We start from the raw sequence: 25,400 nt of genomic DNA, 5'->3' as shown, positions 1-25,400 counted from the left end.
ATTTGAGAGTTTGAGTGGGAAATGATGATACAAAAGATACAAGTAAATGAAAAGTGATTAGGAACTCCGGGAACTAGAAGCTATATAGAAGCCACTGTTCAAATATAAGGTAATGGCCTCAAATGAGATTAAATGGACTTTAAGAAAAATAGAATGCTCTCCAATACATAGACAAAATGATTAAGAAGCTAAACGATAACAAAGGAATGGTAATGTAGACCTATGTTAGTCCTCCCAACAAGAAAAAAAAAAAAAAGGCAATCAGAAACTCCAAGAGATAAAAACTGTGTGCAAAGATTGCTTTTCCAAATATTGTGGTAGTTTTTAGCAGCTGGTAGAATTCAGAAGGGAAGAAAACATTAGAAGTTGATACGAGACAGAGGAATCTACCTTTGGAATTCAAGAGAATAGGATATAAGTACAGCAAATTATTTTTTTTTTTTTTTTACTGAACAACATTTGCATAACCATAAGCAAATTTTGTACTAGTGGTCAGCTTTTAGATTTAACCTACAGACAAACACCATGTCTAAAAAATAAAAAGAATCTGAATATTAGTCAGGCTTCAACAACATAAAAGTAAACACAGATCTGATAAAAGCTGGGAAATAGGAATGGAGAAATTAGGTGGTCAAAAGAACAGGAGGACTAAAAGTCTAACTATTAAAAGTACATAGTACATAGTTGAAACAATTACGTATCTACATTATAGATACCCTACATACTATTCAGTTAGAAATTTCATCAAGAAAGAAGCTAGGGGCGCCTGGGTGACTCGGTCATTTGAATGTCAGACACTTGATTTCAGCTCAGGTCATGATCCCAGGGTCATGGGATCGAGCCCCACATTGGGCTGTGCACTGAATGTGGAGCCTGCATAAAATTCTCTCCGTGTCCCTTTGTCCCTCTCCCCCACTTGTACTCTCTCTTTCTCTAAAAATTAAAAAAAAAAATTTTTTTTTAAAGAAAGAAACAAAAAGAAATGAATTTATGACTGCATTGGGAAATTGGAAGGTTGAAAATGATGTAAGCGAATTAATTCTCTTCCACCATAATAGGAAGGAAACATTGTTTTCTAAAATTGATAAATCAAGAAACTGCAGTATAAGCTTACTGTTTCAAGGTACTTGAAGTTCAAAGAAGAAAACAATTAAAAGGGGTTGCCCTGCCGAGCAGCAAGGCTGCCCACATAGCTGTTTTTTATTATAGATACTTCTATGCCTTTTGATTTTTTTAACCATTTGCATGCAATACGTTGAATTTTACAAATGTTTTATATGATAAAAGGGAAATACGTAACTAGAACGTAAATAATGTCAGTAGTGTGGGGGAACAGGTGTAAGTTCTGAGCAGGACTGTTGGAGCCAAACTATGGAATTCCAGAAAATCGCATCCTTCATGTATGTGCAAAGAATCACAGAATGAGGGGGAGAGAAAGCCCTTAGACTGCTTTCTGTCCAATCATACCCAGAAAATCCAGTCCCCAATAATGAATGACTTGAGCACCTTTTTAAAAGCATTCACCTACCAATTATGAGTTAGACACCTCGTCAAACTTCAGAGCCACAGACAGTTAGTCAAACCTCTCAAGAACAGCCTCTCCCAGCCCCTACTGTAACGGCATTCTTTCTGGTACACTGTTTCTCTGTCAGAGTAATCCTGCTGTTCTGTAGGGACTTTTATCTCTGAAAATCACCTGTGCTTCAGAGATGAAATCAATGTGCATTATCTAGTTTGGCTAAAATTACTCTACTTATAGACTTTACAGATCTCATTCTTTAAAAAAAATAATAAACTGTATGTATGTTAGAAAACTAGAAATTTTAAAGAGAGAGAGAGAAAAAAAAAAAAAAACAGGATAAAGGATAATGTGTTGACATTTTAGATAGCATGCCCAGGGGCTTTATTGTAAAAACTGAAGGAAGTAAAACGCTTGGGCCTGCGGGTGGGGGAAGAGAGGGAACAAAAGACCAAAGGCTCTCAGACTCTGAGATACAGTATGCTCAGTGGTCTCAAAGAGTGTTGGTGGGGGGCCTTATTTAGAGATTAGGTGTGAGATAATTTGGGGATAATGTGAAAGGACTGCTAGAAACAGATCATATAGGGTCTTGTTGGGCGTAGTTAAGACTGGGTTTTTCTCCAAAGAAAGGGGAAATAGTGGAAATTTTTGAGCAGAAGAATGACATGTGTGTGGTCGCACAGGCTACTAGGTTGACATTCTCTGAAAATGCGCAAAAGCAAAAGCTGGGAAAACAGGGCTGGTGATGAGAAAGAGACAAATTCTGGTTTTACTTGAAAGACAGAGCTGATAGGGGAGAAAACGAGGAGTCAAGCAACAAATCAAAAATTTCAGAATCAAAACTGGAAGAGTCGAGTTGCCATCTACTGAGATGTGGAAGACACAAGGAGAGAAAGGTCTTGGAGGGGGGGCGTGTCAGGAGGTCAGAAGGATCTGACTAGCACAAGTCTTTCTATGTAAAATGAGATCATATTCCTATTTCCACCAAAGTAAACATCTAAGTGAATCACAACATTCTTCTCCTCCTTTTTTGGTAGATGAAAACATGACCACTTTGAGATTGCTAATGTTACTAGTATTTTTTCGAGCTGTTTACTCTGCCCACCTCCAGAGCGCATCTCTTCTGTCCCAATTACGTATTGTAGGAGAATCTACCTGTAATATAGCAATCAGGCACGCAAGTAAGCAGCTCATTTATTTTGGCCCTGGGAAAATATCATTAATCAAATTTATGAATGCAATGAAATCACTTTTCCATGTTTATTAAAAGTCATTATGAAAATGCTATCTCTGGGCTCAGCTGACAGTTTTAAACTTAATGTGGCTTTTAATCAATGGCAACAAAATCAATTATGTCACCACTGGGCACCTTAAGGAAAGCAAATTACTACCAATCAAAGAGTGTTTTCCTTTAAATTTATATTCTCAGAGATATACATCTTTAAAAAAAGGAAACTAGAACCCTAAAAGAAGAAACAAGAACCATGTTTTCCATAGAGGTAGTGCTGTGTAGTAGAAAGGCTCCTCGTGTAGGAAGGAAAAAAGCAATCTGAGTTCCAGGGTCTGTGATCTTTTAAAAAGTCACCAGGGGGGGCGCCTGGGTGGCGCAGTCGGTTAAGCGTCCGACTTCAACCAGGTCACAATCTCACGGTCCGTGAGTTCGAGCCCCGCGTCGGGCTCTGGGCTGATGGCTCAGAGCCTGGAGCCTGTTTCCGATTCTGTGTCTCCCTCTCTCTGTGCCCCTCGCCCGTTCATGCTCTGTCTCTCTCTGTCCCAAAAATAAATAAACGTTGAAAAAAAAATTAAAAAAAAAAAAAATAATAAAATAAAAAAAAAATAAAAAGTCACCAGGGTTTATTGAGCAACAGATATTCACTCTGTAAGTGCCTTATTATAGCTTCACGATAACATATAAATGTAACAGGGTGTTAATCTTATAAATTACATTTAAATGTTTTCACAGACACAGGTCATTACTTGCATTGTTATCACAGAACCTATCCCTTTATTGACTCATTCACATATTACTGCTTGCTTCGTGCCAATCAAACCTTGAAAAGATCTTCATTAGCGTGGGAAATTCAGGTATGTTATCAAGACAGACGAATGGATAGGTGAATGGACAGAGCTACGAATCAAACAAATGATAGTGTGGACTAAAACTGCTTTATAAATTTAAAGTGCTATTCCAGTGTTGATATTGAGTATTCAAGTGAAGCATCCGTCTGCCTTCATAATGTATGTTTACTTCTCCACAATAATGGGAGACAACAGATTTTAGATTTTAAAGGTGTCTTGACAATGTATTAGTTAAATTAACCCCAAGCTACACGGCCTTTCTACGAGAAAAATTAATATGCTTGTCTATTTCCCATCCCAAATTATATCCAGCTGTAGACCTCAGTGCTTACCCTGACAGCATAAACAATATGATTAAATGACAACATTAAGATTCTCCAACTCTAAAATAGAAATAAAGGTATGCCCACCCCAATCTAAATATAACCCTCATTAGGAAGAAATTACAGTAAAAACAAAAATAAAAATTGTCTTATAATTCGCAGTCAAAACATTTAAATCTTACTGCCCTTACGAGTTAAAATCACTAAGAAATTAATCGTCTAAAATTAACCTTCCTCAATTTCTTATTCCACCCAAGCTCAACAGTTTGAATTCTTGATGCTAGGGAGAAGCAGCTTTTAGCAGCTCTAGCCCTGATGATTCTTTTGAAAATTCAAGAATGAATACATTTATTACTAAGTCTCTCATGAGATGTATTTTTAAAAGGCCTTAAAATAGGACATATAAGATTATCACAAGATTTGCCCGTATCCCATGAAATTTAGAAAAAAAATACATTACCCTGCTCCTAAAATTTATCACCGACAAAATTATGCTTCCAAATATAATACTCGATAATGCCAAATATTACAGTAGAGCCTCAGTGGTATCTGAGGGAAGGAATGTGGATAGAGAGAATCTTGATGTCAGACTGGCCAAGGTGCTACTCAGTCCTTGAGAGACGCTCGGAATCCACAACCTGTGAGAGTAAACTCAATCCCACAAAAGGTGTAATGATAGCAGGGAGTAGGGGGGAAATCATCCAATTATGCCATTGCCATCTTCAAATTGTTTTTTCTATATGTTTTTGCAATGTTTGGAAAATGGCAACAGTAGTGGGCTCAGACATTTTAGGGCTTTTTCTTCCCATCCAATATACTCAAACCTTCCTAACTTTCATTCTTCCTTTGAGCTTTATGTTGCTTGCACCCCAGTGTTAAACTGTCAACACTGTTTAATGACTTGTAATGGATATTCTCATCCCTATGTGTCATTACCTGTTTCTACTGCCTCTTCTTATAGAACAATTAATTTTTAAATCTGCCTCTTAAGACAGGATTCTTCTTCCCAAAGTTGATTCAAATGAATAATCATTATCACGGACTTTGTATTAAGTTTGCTATTAATATTCATGCCCTGTTCTTGGTAGCCAAGGGAGGACCAGTAGAGCTTCTCAAAGCACTGTCATTTACCTCACATCTGTTAGAGTGGCTAGATCAAGAAGCCACGCAATAACAGGTGTTGGTGAGGATGTGGAGAAAGGGGAACCCTTGTGCACCATCGCAGGGAATGTAAATGGATACAGCCACTATCAAAAACAGTATGCAGGTTCCTCAATATATAATCCAGCAATTCCACTGCTGGGTATTTATTCAAAGAAAATGAAAGCACTAATTCAAAAAAAAAAAAAAAAACATCTGTACCCCCATGTTCGCTGCAGCATTATTGACAAAAGTCAAAATATGGAAACAATCTAAGTGTCCATAGGTAGGTGAATGGATAGAGAAGATGTGACAGATAGATGATAGTTTAGATAGATAATAGATAGACAGATACATACATACATAGAAAGAAAGAAAGAGAGAGAGAGAGAGGAGAGAGAGAGAGAGGAGAGAGAGAGAGAGAGAGAGAGAGAAAGAAAGAAAGAAAGAAAGAAAGAAAGAAAGAAAGAAAGATGATAGAACAGGACACAGAACACCTGTTTAAAAAAGAATGGAATCTTGCCATTTATGACAACATGAGTGGACCTTGAGGGCATTATGCTAAGTGAAATAAATGAGTCAGGCAAAGAAAAATATTATATGAGATCACTTGTATGTGGAATACAAAAAAAACAAAAACAAAAACAAAAACAAAAACAAAACAAACTCGGACAGGCTGATAGTTCCCAGAGGGTAGGGGTTTGAAGGTCATCAAAAGATACAAACTTTCAGTTACAAAATAAATGTCATGGGGTGGTAATAACAGCATGGTAAGTATATGTTAATACTATACTGCATTTTGGAAAGTTGCTGAGGGAGTAGATCTTAAAAGTCCTCATCACAAGAAAACAAATGTGTAACTATGTATGGAGATGGATGGTATAACCAGACTTATTGTGGTGATCATTGTGCAGTGTATACAAATGTCAAATCACTACTTTATGTACCTGAAATTAATATATGTCAATTATACCTCAGTTTTAAGAAAACTGTCACGCCTAGCGTTTCCTTTTGCAATGGCCCAAAGCCTCGTCTGACATTCTAACAATTCAATTTTTCTCAGTAAACTATTTTTTATTCCAGAGGAGTTTTAAATTAAAGTTGCAAAGCTAGTCCAGAGTTTCCACATTCCCCTATTATTAACCTCTTCCATCAGTATGGTAACTTTTTCAAATATAATTAACCAATATGAGTACATTATCTAAAGTCCACGCCTCATTCAAATGTCTTGAGTTGTTACCTCATGTCATTTTTCCGTTTCACGCCCCCATACAGGAAACCACATTACACATTACATTTAGTCTCATGTGTCTTCGGGCTCCTTTTGCCAGTGACAGTTTCTGACTTTCCTGGTTTTCGATGACCTTGGCTGTTTTAAGGAGTACTAGTCACAATTCAATTGTTTAAGGTGGTTTCCTTCTCTGTTTAATGGACTAGTAGTGTCTGCTGAATTTAAGGGGCTTTTCCCCCATTCGCTTTCGTTGTGACTTGAGTCAAGTAGCTTATTTTTCTACTACACTTGTGTAGATTGTATTGTCTGGAGCTTCCTGCATCGAGGGAGATAAAATCAGCAACCTGGGTCTCCCCAAAATATTTTGTCCATTTTCTCTTCTTTTGTTGCCCTACCCCTTAGAACCCCTCTTGTTAGACTGGCGTAGAGACAAGGCTCTGTGTGTTGTTCTGTCTCCCATGTGTTGTGCCTTCCTGTAGAATACAAATTCGAAAAATTTCTCAAGCATATTCCCTCAGGAAAATGGGAATACCTGACTGTTCCCTTGCAGTTACTCACCTACTAATAGTTTGAGCATCGTGCACTAATCTGCCTAATTTCTACTACTCAATGTGCCCAAAATTCCTTATAACCAAATGGCATAATCGCCCTAGATTTTCAAGTAACTTTACTCAGTTATTCTTACAAGTGATACTCTCTCTTCATCGTTAAAAAGGAATCTTCTAGGGGCGCCTGGGTGGCGCAGTCGGTTAAGCGTCCGACTTCAGCCAGGTCACGATCTCGCGGTCCGTGAGTTCGAGCCCCGCGTCGGGCTCTGGGCTGATGGCTCAGAGCCTGGAGCCTGTTTCCGATTCTGTGTCTCCCTCTCTCTCTGCCCCTCCCTCCCCCGTTCATGCTCTGTCTCTCTCTGTCCCAAAAATAAATAAACGTTGAAAAAAAAAAAAAAAAGGAATCTTCTATAGCGCAATTAGGCTTAAGCTCAACACTTTTTTTTTTCCTTTGTATCTGACGCTTCTGGCCTTCGAGGTCTCATTTTCCTCTTCAGATCCACCTCGTCTGACGGCTAAAATATCAACTTTTCTAATAATCAACTCCCTTTCTCCAGCTTACTCAGCCAGCCTTTCTTCATTTTAAATGATTCCAGTTGCTTTTAATTGCCTAAAAAAAGTTTGACTTCCAGGGTTAAAAGATACAACTCCTTTTAATGGCCTTCTTAGACTGTAGGTTTACAACAACTTAACTTTTAAGCTATATCTTTACCTTATCCCAACAGGATAACATATCCTGTGCATAAAAAGGGCTTCCATCTATTTTTAGCTATTCATTCATAAAAATCCACCACACTTCTCTGGAAAAACCTGTAATTGGGATCTGTGAAATCGAGATCTACAGTGAAAGTTTATTCAGTTAACAAATCCCAAGCCAGGTGAAACCACCTAACTTATTCTTTTCAAACTTTTCTTTCTTGGCCTTCAAGACAGGTGATGTAACATAAAAATGAACAGAACAGGAGTCAGCAGGTGCCTACGCGACCATGGCACAAATGGTACAAAGCAAGAACCCTACTGGGGTCCCATAGAATATGCAAAACCCAGCTGCCTTGCCCTTCAACGGCAATAAATACTGTTATTCCTTCCAAGGTCAAAAAGGACTAATCTCAACTCCGTTTCACCTGAAATACCAGGCTGAGCTGTGCCTATAAATCTGAAGGTCTTGCCATCACAGTCTTACCTAAAGGCATCTATATCCAGGAACGCAGAGGTCACCTGTGTAGCTAAAGTTTGTCTAAAGACACAGGCGCTTGCAGTCTAGCCTGAATAAAAACTGTCACTTTCTTGGGACAAAGTTATTAGATGCTTCAGTGACCCATCAAAGTCAAAATCCCACCTGGCCAATTTACGAAAGCCTGAGGCCTAATGCCACCCGCCCAGGGTGAATGAGCTAAAAACCAGGGATAAAATTATAAAAAGGAGCCATATGGCATGCTATAGACAGTTACCACCTACTGAAGTCAAAATACCGTGACTCCCACCTCTACTCATGCCTGGTAAGCTGAAGCCCAAAGCCGCCCTCTCAGATCATTTAGGGCCTTGCTTTTGAAAGATGCCTCTGTCTCTACAATTCTCTTTCTTCTCAACTTCTTCTCCTTAACTATTGTCAAGGTATCTGGTCAACTGTACAAGAGTCAGGGGGTTGCAGATTTCATATACAATGATCTCCTCCCTCCCACCCATGGAAGTTCAGAACCAACTGAGAACTGATCCAAAAGCCAGAAGGATGGAGATGCTGCCTTTATTACTGAGGAAACTGTTGGGATAACAACTTGCCGGTGTAGCCATAATATGTTCCTAATACTCCACCCCACAGTGAGGCCATCCAACCTATGTTAGGGAGAAAAACAAAATACTGTAGTTCATCTAATAAAAAACACCGGGCTTGTAAAGTATGCCACTATTTTATGCACCACTGACAAATGAACCCTATCATTTAGGCTGGGACCTATCATTAATTGTAAGATATATATATATCTATATAGATAGATAGATATAGATATAGATGATATAGATATAGATATAGATATAGATATAGATATAGATATAGATATAGATATAGATATAGATATAGATATAGATATAGATATATTTATATATATGTGTGTATATATATATATGTTTGTTTATTTTTGAGACAGAGAGAGACACAGCATGAGCGGGGGAGGGGCAGAGAGAGATGGAAACACAGAATCCAAAGCAGGCTGCAGGCTCTGAGCTGTCAGCACAGAGCCGGATGCAGGGGTCAAACTCAGGAACCGCGAGATCATGACCTGAGCCGAAGTCGGATGCTCAACCGACTGAGCCACCCAGTCGCCCCTCTACCAAACATTTAAAGCATGGTTAATACCTATTCTTCTCAAACTGTTCTAAAAAAACAGAACTAGAAGGGTAACTTCCAAACTCATTCTATGAAGCCAGCATTACCTTGAGTCCCAAACTGGACAAAGACCCCACTAAAAAGAATCACAGGCCAATATCCCTGATGAACATGAATGTATTAGCAAATCAAAATCAACAGTACATTACATAAAGGCCGCGTCTCATGGAGTAAAACAGACCTGAGCTTTCATTTTGACCCCACTACTTACTAAGTGGCAAGCTATTTAACTCCCTTCACTTTCTTCAACTATACAATGTAATAATAATTCCTTCCTCTCAGGGCCGCATGAATTAGCAGGCAATGTATATATACGACTAGCATAGAGCCTGATCACAGAAGATAGTCAAAAAATAGAAATTCTTATTTTGTACTATGGGACAATACACAGTACAGATACCGTTCTCACACAGGACGAAGGCTGCTTTCCCAGTGTAGGAGTTCTTAGTGCGGTTCAATAGTTAGGTCAAGTTCGCTGCCTTCTGGTCACAGGATAGAATTGTATCTCCAGCCCCCTTGTGGTTGCTGGGATTTGTTCTGCCCAGTGAGCTGTAAGTAGAATTTATACACGTCTGTCCCTAGACAGAGCATTTAAGTGTCGTTGTGAGACCCTCTAGATCTTTCTTTTTCTTTCCCCAAACTGGCAATGCTCCACATAGTAGTCACTCCATCAGCATGGGCCCCAAAGTAAACATGACATAAAACAGAACTCCTAGTCAACCCTAAAACAACCTATAGCATGAATGTTGGCTTCAACCCATGAGATCTGGGGATTATTGTTACTTTTGCATAATTGAGTCAATCCTGACAAGTACCCCTAGTTCATCTCATCTCTAAGAATCACATGTTTTTATAATTACATTATCACAAAATCGACTTTTATATGTCCTATATCATCTTTTTATGGTTATAATGAAGCGGGTATTTGGCGAGACTGCTGAAGTTCATTCATTCAACAAATGGGTTCCAGGCACTGGACTGGGATCCAGTCGAAGAACACTGAACAAGGAGACATGGCAGTTTCCTCATAGTTTTCCTCATAGTTTACTATGAAGTTGATTGGATCATGCAGGCAGGAGGAGATCATGGATATTAACCAAAAAATGTTCCTAAGATTTTGGCTTCATTATTTAATTTTAGATCAGGCAGCAATCTATTGCCACCATACTCCCAGTCGTTATATTCACAGTGGATTTACAGTCCCATTGATTTCCAAGGCGTCCAAAACTCTTGGTAATAGTATCACTCCTTAAAAATGAAAATTAACTGGGAGAGGTCATCATTACCTTATTAAGTCTTTAGTAGGGATGAGTTCATTTCATTTTTTTTATATATTACAAAACTACTGGAGATTATAGTCCTGTGGAAAAATTAAACTCAGCATATCAGAATTGTGAGGGGGAATAAAGGTAAGGCTATAAGAAATAACCTCAATATAGAGTACCATCCAGTCAGTATGGAGTAATGAAAGGCAGGGCAGGGTATTGGAATACATACTGGATTAAAAATCAATTCACTTGATTGAATTTCTGGCTTTATTATTCATGGGCTGTATGACCTAGAACAAGTCACTTGACTTTTCTTAGCCTTAGAAGCCTCATCCAGAAAATGTGGACAATAGGATTTTTTTTTAGCTCCAAAGGTTGTGGTAAAAACTAGAAGTGAAAGCATTTTGAACTCCCGGAAGTGTTTTATTTAAAGGAAAAATGTTCAGGGGCGCCTGGGTGGCGCAGTCGGTTAAGCGTCCGACTTCAGCCAGGTCACGATCTCGCGGTCCGTGAGTTCGAGCCCCGCGTCAGGCTCTGGGCTGATGGCTCAGAGCCTGGAGTCTGTTTCCGATTCTGTGTCTCCCTCTCTCTCTGCCCCTTCCCCGTTCATGCTCTGTCACTCTCTGTCCCAAAAATAAATAAACGTTGAAAAAAAAATGTTTAAAAAAAAATAATAAAGGAAAAATGTTCATAAAATAAATATGGAGAGACCTGAAGAAGGCTTCATGGATGTCACAGATTTACCACAGCTGTTTCTGCAGGAGGGAATGTACTGGGGGAGGTCAGCAGCTCTTATCCTGTAATAATGTGACAAGACTATGGAATGTTGTACTTTACTCGAATGCTTCACCTTCTCTGTAAACTAGCAGGGATACAAGCTGCTCCCAGAATAAAGTCGCTCTTACTCACCTACATTCCAGTATCCTCCTTCAGGGGAAGAAAAAGGAATTGAGTTACAGCGGACAACAAAATTCTGAATAGTTTTAGGTATTCCTTAAGGGAATGACAACGAACATCACCTGACATTGGTTTGGGGCAGAAAAAAAGTTTGAAAAGCACTGGTTTAGCTGACTTCACAGTGAGCCTCCCTTCCTTTTTTTTTATTTTTTTATTTTTTAAGATTTATTTAAAATTTATTGGTTTATTTTGAGAGAGAGAGAGAAGGAGACAACAAGGGGGGGAGGAGCAGAGACAGGGAGAGAGACAGAATCCCAAGCCAGCTCAGCTTGGCAAGCCCCATGTGGGGCTAGAACTCACGACCCCATGAGATCATGACCTGAGCCGAAATAAAGAGTCAGATGCTTAACCAACTGAGCCACACAGGTGTCCTGAGCCTTCCATTGTTCTAATTAAGCAATTTTCTAATCTATACATGTTCCTCAAACATCAGTTTAGGAAACCACGCCCTTGGACTCAGTACCCAAAAGCCACTGTATTCCTGGAGGAGTGAACTAAGGAATCAAACACTTCACTTGCACAGAAAAAAGGATTCGCACTTTCTTCTCTGCAAACCTTAGGTAGAGAACAACCACCCCCCCCCATCATATTCTAACCATTCCAATGAATAAGAGCACATTTATTCTACAACTTTTAGAATCAAAATAATCACGCTTTAGGAAAAATAGTGAATCATCAAAGTAAAGATTGGTGAGTACCGCATAATTTTAATAAACACTTCCCTGAGAACTTTAATCCAACACTTCTTTTCAGTCTGAGATATTCTAATTCGAGCCAAGTGGAATTTTTTCAATTTGCATATGCTACTACCGATTTGACACTACATCTAATTGAATTATCATGCCCTCCATGACTGAACCGCCACTATCCCATTAAACCAGAGAAGAGAGACAACTGCCTAGTTAAGGTTTTGACTCAATTGCTAAGATAATTCAAGTAAAACATGCTTTCTCTGAGAGAGAAAAAAAAACTTTACTGAAATCCTGAATTTATTTTATTAAATTCTGCCCTAGAAATGACGGCAAATCTCAACATTTCACATTTACATTTGTGTGGTATTTCCACCAAGAATCTTTCCTCTCTTGGGGCAGGGGGGTGGCTCTATCATTTAAGCATCCACCTCTTGATTTTGGCTTGGGTCATGATCTCAGAGTCCTGAGAGCTTAGGATTTTCTCTTTCCCTCTCTCTCTCTGTCCCTCCCCCATGCACACACACTCTATTAAATAAACAGATACATACATACATACATACATAGAAAAAAAAGAATCTTTCCTCTCTTAAGGTGTCCTCACATCAGATCAGTCTAGCAAAAACATGTTTTTCTTGGTGAAGGGAACTTCATTTTCCTTATAAAGAAGGATTCCTTACAGATACCTTGCCTTTTATACTAAAAAGTGGATCCATTTATGAACCTGGAGAACTTATTAAATGTCGTTAAAATATATGAAAGATTAAAAAAGGAAATGTTATTGGGGATCAAAGTTTTTTTGTTTGCTTGATTTTGTTTGTAATGAAAAAAAAAATTACCAAGTAGCAAGACAAAATAAATTTAAAAAGCAGAATATTGTGAATTAGACTAAGATAACCTGAGATACAATACTGAGAACTTATGACATCTCCCACTGTCTTAAGGGATACAGTGGGAATATCCCTAAAAATAAAGCTCCATGCTGATTGAAGGCATTTTTCTGGTTATATGCTCCCCAATACCAAGAGCTATATTGAACTAATCTATCTTGCACACCCAGCATACAGCACACTGTCTGGCACAGAATAGGCCCTCAATAAATATTTATTAGGAAATGAATCCCCAGACCAGAACCACCAGAGGTATCTCATTGTGCAATATTTATACTTCAGGAGTTAACACTTACATTTTTTTATGTATTTAAAACATGTTTAATATTCAGTGAACATCCTTCTAAATAGCTCTAATGGCAAAATGCATTTGGAAATTGTACATATACCCGTCAATACAGGTAGTCTGCAGGGTGATTTAGGATTTCTTAAAAAAGACACACACTTTTAGCCCCTAAGAATCTTAAATGATGTACATTGCTTTCAGATGAAGAATGTGCCAGGTGTTAATGTAATTGAGAACAGGTATCATAGTTAGTTGACCTTGGCCCAAAAGTTCATTTGGCCACAGCTTATATAAGACCAAGGATTGAATGCCTCAATAGCCAACTACAAACATTTTCCCTTCCATAGAAGATCCACTCCTGCCACCACACTTTTGAGTCAGAAACTTAATGAGAGGCCAGAACGCTATCTCCAGTCTAGAAAAAGTTTAAGAAGGAATCACCAAGATTACTCCCTGAGCCACATACTGTTGGCTGACTGACCCAACTGTCAATCCCATTTACCCTCTTTCTTGATGCTTACATAAAAGAGGCTGGAAAAGCTAATGACACACTTTTCCAACATAGTTTGTAGCTGGAGACAGTCAAACGAACAGGTCTGGCCGGTTAGATCTAAATGATATCATGGTACGTAGTCAGGAGAAGGATTGTGCATTCTTGATACACGGGGCACACATATCTTACACTGCTGCTTATCCCTGTGTCCTGAGTGAATGATGTGATAGCTGGAGCAGGAGCAACAATATTGCAACATGAAGGAAAAGACAAAAATGCTTAGTCTTGATATGTGTACATAAACAAACTGGAAAACCACTGTTTGTTTAAGCCATAGTTAGTTGCACTATGTGTCATTTGCCACCAAAAAGCATTTCTAACTAATATGCTCCTTCTCACACATGAATGTTTCAAAGTTTACTCTTGGAGTGGAGTACTAATGGAATAGCAGCCTCTTGACTTGTTTATTATATTCGAACGTCATTTGAGCTCAGGGTTTTTATCGTAACAACATATAGTGACCTCTTCTACTAGGTGATTCTTCCTAAAGGGCCTCTCTTAAATATGCCATCATAATGTATTTTTAATGATTTGTTGACATTTCTGCTCGCCATTATCAGAAGAGAAATTTCAGGGCCCCATCTTATCTCCTTGGTATCCTGGGTATTTGGCATAATGTTTGGCATGTGAGAGTTTCCAATGAATGTTACTTGAATAGATCCAAGCATCCATGCATACATTCATATACAACTGATTGGGCCTTGCTCAGGTCTAAATGGCTGACTTCAGATTGACTCCATCAGAATGCCAGCACTTCAAGGGGTGAAAACTTGATGTGAAATCTCAGGAAGAAAATAAGCAACCTAAGATTGAAATAAATAACATAAACAGATGTTATCTTTAAAATATATAATATAGGAGCGCCTGGGTGGCTCAGTTGGTTAAGTGTCCAACTCTTGATTTCAGGTCGGTTCATGATCTCACGGTTGGTGCGGTGGAACCCCGTGTTGGCTCTGTGCCAACAGTGTGGAGCCTGCTTGGGATTCTCTTCTCCTCCCTCTCCCTCTCACCCTCTCCTGTTTGTGCTCTCTCTCTCCCTCCCTCTCTCTCTCAAAATAAACAAACTTAAAAATAATAATAAAATAAAATACAGAATATAAATCTTTGCAAAATCTCAGAAAAAAATTTCGTAGGTGGAAACGCAAACCAGTGACATGATTTCCCTTCTTCTGAACTCCTTTACTGTTTGTGCATGCATCATTCATTTCTCCCTTTTTCTTTTTTTGATTTTTTTAATGTTTATTTATTTATTTTGAGAGAGAGAAAAAGAGAGCAAGCAGAGGAGGGGCAGAGACAGAGAGAGGGAGAGAGAGAGAATCTGCAGCAGCCTCCAGGCTGTCAGCACAGAGCCCAACTTGGGGCTCAACCCCAAGAACCTTGAGATCATGACCTGAGCTGAAACCCAAAGTCAGGCGCTTAATAGACTGAGCCACCCAGGTGCCCCCTGCATCATTTATTTCAACTAGGGTCACAAATCTAGTGTAACAGCTCTGATTCGACCACAGATTATCTCCAAGCAGGGGCAGTGCCAAAAGCCTTTAACTCCCCTTTTAATGCTTATAGCCTTCATCAGGTCCTATTATCCCCACTCCCCCCACAAAATACTTTTAAAAGACCTATAACTAAAACAGTTTGCTTATATGAAAATACTGAATTGAGACAAAACCCTGAGGAATATCCCCCACTCATTTAATCTTCCATTCATCAGATGCCTAGGTTGCTCAGCAACATGTCAGGCAGTTTTAGGCCCTTGAGACAGGTAAGTAACAGCACAAATGCCCATTCCCCTCAAAGAGTAGGCGAACCAGAGTAACAAGTAATGAACTAGATTAATTACTTAAAACTCCTCCTATATAGAAACTGGGGAACACATGCTATATACAGAACTCAGTTTACCCAACTATAAAAATGTAAGTCCACATGATCTTTTAATCTTTAAAGGTTAATTTATTCCCTCAAAAAATGTCTATCGACCAATTTTTTCCTTCCAATCCCCACACCTATGCACACACACATTGCTTCCATAAGTACTGTGATACAATGATAAATGTAACATCCATAGTGCCTGCCCTCATGAGACTTCCAGCCTAATGAGAAACACAAATACTTGAATTTCTTGTGATGAGTATTTCCAAAGAATCTACCAACTTCATTAATATTTATTTAATGATTGAAAGTCTTAAAATCTTTTTAAAAAGATACTTGTGGGCGACAGCTATTTTAATGTTTGAACATTGAGGTTTAGAACCAACCTTAATCAGGGGCACCTGAGTGGCTCAGTCGGTTAAGCGTCCAACTTAGGCTCGGGCCATGCTCTCATGGTCTGTGAGTTCGAGCCCCGAGTCAGGCTCTGTGCTGACGGCTCAGAGCCTGGAGCCTGATTCAGATTCTGTGTGTCTCTCTCTCTGCCCCTCCTCTATTCACACTCTCTTTCTCTCTCTCTCTCTTAATAAAAAATAAACATTAAAAAAAAATTTAGAACCAACCTTAATCAGCCGTTAATTGTACAATATACAAGACAATACACATAGTAAATATTCAAGGGCTATCGTTTTTTTCTTTGTGAGAATTGGGGGAAATATGCAAAAGAATCCAAGGTACTGATCAGAACATTTATATACTGAACAAGTGAGGCTCATAAAACACCACAAAGACAGCTGTGTTTTTTTTCTCCTCACTGCTCCTGGATGTTGCCTACGGGGCTTTTCTTCTCTCTCCCCTTGGACATTGTTCAAGGCTGGTACCTTGACTTTCAGATTGTTCGCAGATAAAAATTCCTCCCTCCACGTTAGTACAAAAGAAAACAGAACAGACTTGTGTGGAATTGGGTTCAAGGCAGAGTAATAATCAAAATTCCAAAGTCATCTGAGTTAAAGCTTTTCCCTTCCCCCATCTGGGGAAGGTAGCAGGGGGCAGTCAGGGATGGAACCTTGAAGGGCTCTTCTCCCCAGTCAGCCAACTTCTCATCCTCATCTTCCCTGCAAGCAGGAGATGGAGTTTCCCATCCCTCTGAGTTCAAAAGGTCTGAGACAGGAGGTATGAGGGGATGAGAAAAGTCCCATTTGACCAGTACAGATCTGTCATTGCTTTTTTGTGCTTTGCAGCTATTCAAAGTGGACTTCTCTAAGCCAGATTTCATCAGTTATTTGAAGACCCTTGGGCTCTGGGAAATCTCTCATTGCACAATCTGACCGGATTCTGGTGAGGCTTTCATGTCTGGACACGTACACCCTACTGGAGGCCCCTCACCTTCCAACCTCTCCAACGTCCTCCCACACCCAGACTGGTGAATTACAAAAAGGCAGCCTCCTACCCCTGCGAGGTCCATGCAGCCTCGCACCCAAGCACTGGTGAGTACCTGAGTACCGGATGGCTGTGTGCAGCACGCCTCCCGCACAGTTGCCTTACCGCAGCCCCGTGATCCCCACAGACCATCTACTGAGGATTCCAAGTTTTTCCTCCAAGCTTTTCTGCTGAGGACCTAAGAAAACACATCCACTACTCTGCGTTCACTGTCCCCCCATACAACGCATAGAAAACCAGCCCCTTATACTTGTCATAGATGGGAATGCAACTCCCCACCAAGTTCAGCCTTCTTTTCTTTGGGCCTCTGGGAGACAGATCTACACACAGCCTTTTGCAATTTGTTTTTTTCTGCTGTGAAATACAAGGCAGGCTCCCACATCACCCTCGTTCCAGGGGACGCAGCAGTGGCTTCCCCAGCAGCACCCTGCAGGAGGGTTGAAGGAAAGCACATACCCCCAACCCTCTTACCTGCGTATTTAGAGCATGCCAAAGACTCTCTAAACTCCAATTTCCTACCTCTCTCAGCTTCTTGGACTTCAACTCTTTCATGATACGTGTGGTTGAAAGATACAGGTGGTCTGGCAAGTCTTGCTTAGGAATATGGAGAAGTCGACACCTCTTGCCTTGCACCTTCAATCAAAATTAAGACTAGGATATTTTCTTTCTTTTTTTTTTTTAAGGGGAATTTGTTTCGAGAGAGAGAGAGAGAAAGGGGGAGAGTGGGGGAGGGGCACAGAGAGATGAAGAGAGACAATTCCAAGCAGGTCCACAAAGCTTGAGGTGGGGCTCAGTATCACAATCCAAGAGATCACGACCTGAGCCGAAATCAACAGTTGGAAGCTTAACCGATGAAGGAGCCACCCAGGCGCCCCATAAAATATTTTCATTTTTATACTGTGCAACAGTAATTAGAGTCGGAATTTCCCGATGGTCCAAGGGGAAACATATTTTAAAAGAAGTGAAAAATAAATGAGGCTTATGTTTAAGCAAATTAAATATAAATTTTACTTTTTTTACATGTATATTATGTATTTACAGAGACATGTATTGGACTCCTGGAATTGATTGGTCCTCTCCTGGAAAAAGAGTTATGCAGAGGAATTTAACAGTCATGTGGCTGATGAAGCAAGGGAAGGCTGAAACACGAGTTTTCAGCCAGATGAATAGAGGATATGGGTAGCCACATAATTTAATGCCCAAACCTGACACTTTTGAAAAATAAGGTAAGCTCTGTGAATGCAACCCAGACAAGGGACGTAAACCAGAACTGTCCCAAACTGAACACCTAATGACTCTACCTATGATCAAAATAACCGCACTCTGCTGACTGACTGCTAGTGAGAAACAGGCAATGAAATTGATTTCTAGATTGAGCCAATGGAGATTAGCTCCAAAGGGAATTCTAATGAGAGTGAACTCTGGATCCGAATGGAAACATGGAAGACATTTTATTTGTAATTAATGATGACAGCACATCAACTTTCAATGTGATTTCTGAATGAAAGATGGTATACTGTACAGGCCATATTAAAAAGGCATTATAACAGCAGCCAGGGCATTAACTATAAAGGGTTCTAAGAAGAAATATCATGATTAATCATTCAGATAAATATAGATGGATTAGCAAAAATTAATCAAAGTAATATGAAATATGAAAGAGAAAGAGTGATCTAGATGTCTAAACGTGTACTTGTCTTGAAGAGGTATATCAGAGGTACTTAAAAGAGGGGACTAGAATTGTTTAGAAACTGGAGCCCAGACAGAATACTTGAGGGAGGGTGGGGCGAAAGGGGAAGGACATTTCCTAATTTACATGCCTTTTAACCAGAGGTTGTTATTTAGCCCTATCCCTTGAGGCTTTTAAAGGGAAGTTGAAAACATGCACGAGCACCCAAACAGACACACAACACACACACACACACACACACACACGCACGCACGCACGCACGCACGCCTCAACAACTAAACATTAAGAGTTAAAGCTATGTTCTCTCGGTCAATGACAAATTTAAATGAAATTAAAAAGAATCAAGGCACAATACTAATTGCTGTGAATTAAATATTACCTATGGCTCAACAATTAAAATACCACTGGTTAATGAGAAACTGGAAACTAATAGTCATAGCTAATACTAGCATACTACCTACATGGTACTAATTAATCCTCAAAATAGCTTTGAGATGAACGATTACTATTCCCATTTTATAGATGATTAAACCGAGCCAAAGCGAGGTTGAGAACCTTGCCCAAGGTCACACAGCTAGCTAGGAAGGGATGGTAATTAAGGATTCAAATTCAGGTAATATGCTTTCACCAGGCTGAAAAGTCCTTATGTTCATCATTTCTGTGTGTGTTTGGCAGGGGGAAGAGAGAAAAGTGTCCCATAAGGCCAGATCCGATAACAGATTAATAATTGGCTTCAGCATTGCAGTCTCTGCACGTCACCAACACTAGTATGTTAAGTAGCCTAGGTGAGGCTATGGCCTAGAAGTTCAGCTTATACATCAGTGCTTTCTTTTGTGCAAACACAGCTACTTTTATTTTTAATTAATGAAAACATCAGATCCCTTCTTTTGCTCCCAATCTCAGCTGATTCTGAAAGTCTTTGCAAGGCAAAAAAAAAAAAAAAAAAAAAGTAGCCTGTGGAATATTCTGGAAGGAACCAAAAGCTGCCAACATGGCTTCATGCATATCTGAAGCATTGCAGTGTATATAGATCTTTATCCTCTCCATTGTCCTGTCACTGTTCCTTAATGCACACTTGCCTATTGAATAGACATTGTGAAAAATCTCTCGTACAAAAGTCTACGGGTTTGTGGTACACGTTAGGTAATAGCAATGAAATGCAAAGAAAGAATTATTTTGCTATTATTTGATATTGCTGTTGCATTCCAGAGAGAATGATTTTGGAAAAGGAACTTTTAGCATTTTTAGAGCTTCACTGCTTAATAACATATTAATTTTTAATATGTTCAAGTTTCTAGTTTTAGTGGTGTTCACAATGGAATATATAAGCACATGTGTCTTTTAAATATTGTTGGCTCTCTAAAAGAATGAGTACTAAAATTATATCTGTAGTTTAAATGCCCTGACTAGGTTACAAAGGAAGGCAGTTGTTAAACAACTTAACATTAAATATTAAAGAATAAATGTAACATTGAAGCATTAAGTTTAATTGCCTTCGGCTACATATAACTCAGTCCTTGTTAAGACAAAGTTAGTGTTATCAGGGGCGGGGGAAGATTAATGAGAGTGAAGTTTCCATTCCGAAATTAAACACAATGTGTTTCTAAACATAGAAAGATGCCTGGAATTTTACCTTTAGGATTGTATCTGTAGCTCGGAGCCTATTATAGCTATTTCCGTGTGCCTTTTTCTCTTTTGTGCCTACGTCACCGATTTAAGGTTTTTATTTATTTAATTTCAAGAAGAAAGAAGAGGTTCTGTAGAAAGCCGTGCCTCTGTGTGCCAACCCCAAGTAGGGGTAGAGAAGGACTAATGTGGGAGTAGGGGTGGGGGTGGGGGTCGCTGCAAGGGGGGGCTGTGTGGCAGCACTGGAGGATACGAAGGAAGAAAGATAATTCAGCACTCCCCTCAAATCTTATTCCACCCAAGAAATTTAGGAGAATGCGAAAAAGCAGCAGCCCAGCATTCTTGAAGGGGCGTGGCTTCCCTCCAGGGGCCGTCCAATCGAATTCCTTCAGAGGGAGCTATCCCGAGAAGATTGATGGGGGTTGCTAGGAAACAGGAGCGTCTCCCTCCCGCCTGACCCAGAGATTGTTCTGCCCAAGCCCTCTCCAGGGGCTCGCAATGTGCAGTTGAGCGGTGCGTGGGGCAGAGCGGCGCACCGGGCTCTCAGGCTCACTCGCTCCCTCTCAGCTCTCGCTCTCCCTTTCTCCTCCAGCCTGCGGTCAACCCGCGACACGGGGACCCCTGGAGAGTTCTTTCGGGGCCGTTAGTCCCCGCTCTCCCGCAGGCAGGAGATCGAGCAGAGCTTCAAAGTTGGAGCCGCAGATCTTCCTGCCGCCCCACGCCCCTTCACCCCACCCCTTCGAAATTCACCAACCTTTGCCTGCCCTGCCTAAGGATTTCCAACAGAGTGAGGCGCAGCGGCTAGCCAAACCGCCCTGGCTTTCGTACCATAATCCTCTCGTCTAGGTACCCTGGCTCACTGAAGACTCTGCAGATACACCACTATTAAGGGAGGGGAGTGGGGGAGGGGGAGAGGGAAAAGGAGAACGAGAGAGGGAGGAAAGGAGAAAGAGAATGAGAAGGAGAGAAAGCCAGAAGGTCCGTGCCTCTGCCGAGAGTCCCAATTAGCTGCGACGGTCTGAGCCTGGCCAAGGTGAAGGAAAGTTGCTTTCCGCGCCTGGGAAGTGGGTTTGCCTGTGCAGCCGAGAGAGGGACTCGGCTGCGAAGCGCTCCCCTCCCCTGCGTAAAAGACCACTAGGTCTCCCCTTTTCCCAACCCCCTCCCTCCCTTCCCCTCCCACTCTCCCTTTTCCCACTCCCCACTGACTCGGAGGCCTGGATGCTCGGCCGCCGGGCAGTGGTCCAGCGCGCAGCCGGGAGGGGGCGGGGGCAGGGGGCACTGTGACAGGAAGCGGCGCGCACAAGTTGGCCATTTCGAGGGCAAAATAAGTTCTTCCTCGCATTTGGAAAGGACAAAGCCAGCGAGCGAGCTACCTCTTTTGTGTCGGATGAGGAGGACCAACCATGAGCCAAAGCCCGGGTGCAAGCTCAGTCGCCGCCGCTGCCACCGCGGTCAGCTCCAGTCCCCGCCAGGAGTTGTCGGCGAGAGGTAAGGGGCCCAGAGGAGGACGTGTCCCTCTGGAGGGCGCCCAGCGAGGGCGCGGAAGCTCGGACACAGCGTGGGGCAGGCTTAGCTGGGAAAGTTGAGGCAGAGCACAGACCAGTCCCTACAGTTCTGCCGGGGGTGGGGCGGGAGGGGGGCAGAGGCGATGTGGGTGTGCGCCAGTGAGAGTTTGTGTGTGTGTGTGTGTGTGTGTGTGTGTGTGTGTGTGTGTGTGTGTGCGCGCGCGCGCGTGCTCACGTCTGTGTCCCCAGGAGGGAGGCAGATTTCAGGGCACAGAGCTACGACCGGGGTGCGGGAGGTGCAGGGACTAGCTAGCGCTCGTAGACCCCCAGAGAGAGACCGGTCTCCTCAGCCAACCACCTCCAGGCTTGCTCTGGGCTCAGGATTCGGTTCTATTCGGGGGCTCCCTAGGCTTTGTGCACAGGAAGCCTTGCGTTGACTGGCTCCCACTCTGGCGGTTTCATGTGGGTGTGGAGGTTGCCAGGCGAGGTGGGCAGCGGTCAGCGGGACCTGGTCAGTGTTGCAGCCGGAACACGTTCTGCAGCCAGAAGCGGCCAGAGCTTCGCTCTCCTACAAGCACGCTTGGAAAGGAGCCCTAACTCCATGCCCTTTGCTCTTTTTGGCTTGAGCGAAAAATCGAAAAGCCAGACTGGGAGCCTATCTCTTCATAGATCTTGTTCCATTTTCTTATCTGACAGTGAGGTAACTCAGAGAGGGCGGGAGATTCGCGATCCAGAAATAGACTAGGTAATATATCCAATAAGCTTGTTTCTTAAGGATTTCATTTAGATTTCCTTCTAGTTCCTTCCCTGGGTTAACAAACGGGGAGGATTCCCTGAGATGTAACACTTTTAAGTAGGCATCTTAAGGGGACATGCCCCTGCCTTGTAAGTATTTTAGAGCATTGTAAATTTTGATTAAAATATAGTAAAACTGTACACTTTTAATGATCTGTGGTCAAGTGCTCGGCTAATTTGCTGATAAAGTATTTCTACTGTTATTTGAATACTGATATGTTTGAGGTAAATATAGAGATAGTTATCAGGTATATGCAGAGTTGAGGTTAATGACAGTGGAGGGTAATGAGTTAAGGATCTCAGCAAGAGTTCATTACTTTGAGTTTCTCTGCTTAATTTTATTTGTGCTACCTACTCTTAGAACTGTTCAGTACAGCTATATTGTGTTTCTTTGGGAAAAATTAAGCAATGATCTGGAGAGAAACATTCGTTTACCTAAATCTAAATGTGCTTTGGTTTATCTAAATCACATGTTTTAAGGCTGCCATCTGAACTCTAGTTGTTGATGTAAATATATTTAATACAGGCATAACTAAAAACACCTCGACTCTTATTATACTAAACTCCCTTGGATTATATAATTCCCACCCGAAGGTGTTTGGGATACTCTATTAGTTAATGATTCTGGAGTGCTGTGCCTCTTTTTTCTCAAAACAGCTTAATAGAATTTGAATAGATTTTGGAAGCTATTGCACACTGGACCTTAATAAAGTGGTATTTTCCCTTTCACAATGGCAGTGTCTTGAATTTACAAACATTTTTCACACCTGTAGATTTTAGCTGCCCATCTTTTCAGGTTCTGATCATCCAGCAGGAGTACATGGATATTTTGGCTAGACATGCCCTAAGGCTGTTTTGATTTATATTCCGAGTAACACAGGTGCTCACAATGGCAACCGAGGAAAAGAACTCTTAAAACTTATATTTTCATAAATAAAACAATGAAAATTCCAGAATGCCTTCATTCAGTGGGCTAAAACAAGGGATCAATGTTAAGAATATCACTTAGTATTGTTAAGTCCCCACTGACACCTGCAAGAAACCTACTTTTAAAACCTCTTGTTCTGTGAGCTGGATCGTTGACAATGCAATGTGAAGCCTAACTCAGAAAAAAAAGTATGCCAACACAAGGAATAGGTTAATTTTTGAGACGTAGAAGAAACGGACATCTATTTAAATTGGATGGTATTTTTCACACTTGAGGGATACTTGATCAATAAGTTGAGAAAATCTATCGAAAGCTATATATAAATGGAGAATTTTGTACATCGTGAAAATATCTTCTATGATCCACTCATTTGTGTTTGAGACTTTTTTAAGAAGTTGTGGTGTATACAGGAAAAGAAATGAAGGTACATCAGAGGATTTAGCCCACAATTACTAAACACATCAAAATGATAAGCCTGTCTCTGATTTGATGTCAGTGCAATTCAAATTGATAAGTTGAACAAATGCACAGATAGCAAAGAATTGAGTGATCTTTATTTTTAATTAACTTTAAATTAATATTTTTGAATGAAAAAATCAGGATAACTGTCAGAATGTCATCTGTCTCACTTCTCTACTTCATGATAGGTGACCAACCAGAATTGCACAAGATTCAGGATGGTCTTATTTTCAAAGACTCCCAGCAATAACATTTTTATAATTTACTTACGTATCTTTCCCTCTTTCTTATTTCCTGTCAAACTCTTTTTTTTTTCAAATCAAAATATTGTGTCTTTCTTGCCCAGTCCTCTAATCGAGATCATTCACAAAATGATGCATGACTTTTTTCCAGGGTCCTAGCTACCTCCCGCCAAAATATAGCCCATTGGCTTGGGATAAGAATGCTTCCATTTGTGGTTCTGCACTCAACATCATCCCAAGACAGCATTAAATAAAAGAAATGAAAATTGATGCCTAATTCACATTGAAAACCAGGATTCATTTATGCATGTTGAAATATGGCCACAGTTCCAGGGTGAGAATTGTTTCCTCCAAGGTTACTCCCCCAAAAAGGAGCAGTGGTTACTCATACTTGTCTCACTTTCCTATTTTACACACTGAGTTTATTGTGCATTTTTGTCTCTTCTGAGATTCTGCTAAATGCATCCAATTCTGTATTAGATGAATTTGTTGAAATTGTTCCCAAGAAGTAGCATAAAATTGTAGAAGATTATCCACCAAGAATGAACACATAAAAATGAGTACAATCATAGTAATCACAGAGATAGTAGAAACTACTAGGTCATTCTTCCCACTTCTAATGTAGGCTTGGTCTCCATAGCATACTGTATTTTGGAGTACTTCAGTCCAGTCTGATTTTAAATGGGTCAAGCAATGACTTCTTCTAGCACTTTTGAAAGACTATTTCACAGTCTAATAGTTCTCCCTATTAAGAACTTTATTGTGATATTCAGCCTAATTTTCCCGTAGTTCTATTTTATCTTGTTATTTACTCCCTATTATAACCCCACTGCATCAGTTCATTCTCCTGCCTGATTTCGACCCTTCATCTAACTTTATACAGGACTTGTAGAATACAAAAGCTTAAGCAGTTACAGGAGAGTATATGAAGGAGACAGTTCTATACCTGGACATCTTTTCTCAATATTTAAGACACAGGTTTGAGG

At 40.5% G+C, this 25,400-nt stretch overlaps 1 protein-coding gene across 3 annotated transcripts in view; it reads left to right on the top strand.

Annotated features, from left to right (window-relative positions):
• The first annotated feature begins 21,436 nt into the window (after window positions 1-21,436).
• The window catches only part of GRM3 (glutamate metabotropic receptor 3), a 219,476-nt gene continuing 215,512 nt past the window's right edge, over window positions 21,437-25,400 (top strand). Inside the window, exon 1 of one of the 3 annotated variants that reach the window (XM_040472786.1) lies at window positions 21,437-21,973. The gene's annotated coding sequence lies outside the window, so the exon portion shown is untranslated. The remainder of the gene's footprint in view (window positions 21,974-25,400) is intronic. The other 2 variants (XM_040472785.1, XM_040472787.1) reach the window with 2 other exon arrangements.

Source organism: Herpailurus yagouaroundi, unplaced genomic scaffold (assembly GCF_014898765.1).
Source record: "Herpailurus yagouaroundi ecotype Mexico unplaced genomic scaffold, PumYag 100, whole genome shotgun sequence".
NCBI classification, from domain to species: Eukaryota; Metazoa; Chordata; class Mammalia; order Carnivora; family Felidae; genus Herpailurus; species Herpailurus yagouaroundi.
Note: the sequence above shows the minus strand (reverse complement) of the source record. Positions and strands in the feature narration are given on the sequence as shown.